We start from the raw sequence: 2,709 nt of genomic DNA on the forward strand, positions 1-2,709 counted from the left end.
CTGTGGAGTGCACAGCCACTTGCACGTTAATTTCACAAGCAGGCTGTTCCATTGATCGGATCAACTGGAACCTTCGACGTCGTAAGCGACGGAGTGCCAACACAACACACACACACACACACACACACACACACACACACATATAGTCTGCTGTTTCTGTTACATAAAATGATCATTATTTCCATGGAAAGAATTTAACTAATCTGTATCGTGTTTAAATGCCATATGCAGCTATTAAGATATAATTGTTTACTCCCTACCGAACAAGATACCATGAAAAATGCATGGATAAAGGCAGCGTGCTAGACTGATAACGAAAACAACACATATATCTTTTTATTGTAAGACATAAGCTTCAGCCTTTCGGGATCATAAACAGAAAAAAATTTAATAATCTTCAGCCACACGAAGTAGGTTTAAATACATCGTGAATTTGTTGAAGGATCCGATATTACGTGACTTACAATTGATTCAGTGTTTTTGTTTTTTTGTCTCTTACGGACACAAAAGCTACTTCAAAGTAGATTGTAAAGCAAAACAATTTTGAATATATTTCTCAGCGTTTAACAATATATTCAAAATGGGTTGTCAACAAAATGATATCACATTCTCCCGAATTGTGTGAATAGCGAATTATATATAATTCCGTATATCATAACAAAACACATTGAATTAAACACAAGGACAGGGCAACAAATACACATACAAACAGTAGACATATATGTATTTAGACTCAAAACACACACACACACACAATCATATATACATATGTGTATCATGCATTTCAAAAAGTATAAATGTACAGTATATAAATTACCCACGTTATTGACAATGTTCAAATACCAATAAATAAATAAATAGATAAATAAAGGAACATGAAGACGTAGTTCATGTTTTCTTTAAGACAAATGAAACAACAATACAAGAAGTTGAATATACATGTTATGGTATTTCAGATTAAATATCTTTAAAATAGTCCATATCACGCGGTTCCCTGCCATATTACATAACCAGTAAATCACCATGTCGTGAGTTCATATGTCTCTGTAACCCATCACATCGTCAGATATGAATGATTGCAAAAATAATAACTCGTCTCTGATTATATGTTTATCTGCAAGATAAAGCAGAAAAGAATGTTACAATTTGTAGCTTTACTGTGGGTGTTGTTATGTACTCATGTCTTTTACATAATTATGCCTACTATATGTATGTATATACACACTTATATTTACATATATATATATATATATATATATATATATATATATATATATATATATATGTGTATATATATATATATGGATATATATGTATGTACATATATATATATGTATATATATACATGAACATATATATATATATACATGCGTATATCTATATGTACATATATATACACACATATGTTTAATGTGCACATACACACACATACACACACATATACATGTATGCACGTGTTTATACATGTATATATAATTATGGATGTATACATGCGTGTGCACGTAAGTATGTGTGTGTCTGAGTGCTTGTTTGTGTGTGAGTGTGTGTATGTGTGCGTATAGATACTTATTCGTAATAGACATACATCACTATAGAACATCGTAAGCTAATGATTTATATCTCATTGCCTGCTTTTGAAGCAACAACAGAATTTATAAAACAGAAAAATCACAAGAAAAACAAACCACACTAAACAAAATTATCAGGAAACGACCATAACAAATACAATAACAACAAGAGCAATAACAAAATATTATTTCATTGTCAAATTCCATCATCTTCAAACACCACCACCACCACCTCCAGAACAACAACAACAATAACAAGATATACATTGAATTTTGGTATTCTATCTCAGTTAATAAAGAGTTACTTTCATGTTGTGCCAATCCATTCACCACCTCGCCCATTCTTTCCCATTTACCTCTCATTCATTACCTCCCCTTTCTATAATGTATTCCACTATTCCTCTTCCTCTAACGTTCTGTCTAACGGATAACTCTCTCAAATAGCTACACATCTAAAGCAAGTACGACAGGCTTCTTACTAACTGTGGCATTCAAAGCAAATTTTGCCGTCTCCTCCTTCTCGACATTTGGGAAATGTAGAAGCAAAATGATAAATAATAAATTCGTAAATAAAAGAAATAAAGATAAAAAATGATTATTTAAGTAACAGAAAATCACCAAGACAAAAAAGAATCGTCGTCTCCTACCTATTTCTTGAAATCTTATATGATTTCTGACCTTGCCACACTCTCTTTTGACTATCTCTCAGTCTCTCTCTGTCTGACATTCTACTTGTTAGTCTGTCTGTCTGTTTGCCTGTTTGTCTGTCTGCCTCTCTCCCCCATCTCTCTCCCTCTCTTTCCTTCTCTTTCTCATCCTCCTTCTCTCCCGATATTCATACACACAGAGACATATGTATACATGGATATACACTCATTTATATATACGTGTATGTGTGCGTGCGTATATGTGTGTGTGTGTGTTAGTGTGTGTGTATGTGTGTGTCTTTCTGCATGTGTCTATGTAACGGTGTGGCTTTTTATCCGTATATCAATTTTCCGCCATCTGGTGTTTTCAATCTGTCTCATAATATACATAAAATTTTATGTATCAGAATGCGTGTTTCTATTTATGTATTGTTTGTCTATATTTGTGTGTATATATATGTGTGTATATATATATATGTGTGTGTGTGTGTATA

The sequence above is a fragment of the Octopus bimaculoides genome, chromosome 7 (genome assembly GCF_001194135.2).
Source record: "Octopus bimaculoides isolate UCB-OBI-ISO-001 chromosome 7, ASM119413v2, whole genome shotgun sequence".
Classification (NCBI taxonomy): Eukaryota; Metazoa; Mollusca; class Cephalopoda; order Octopoda; family Octopodidae; genus Octopus; species Octopus bimaculoides.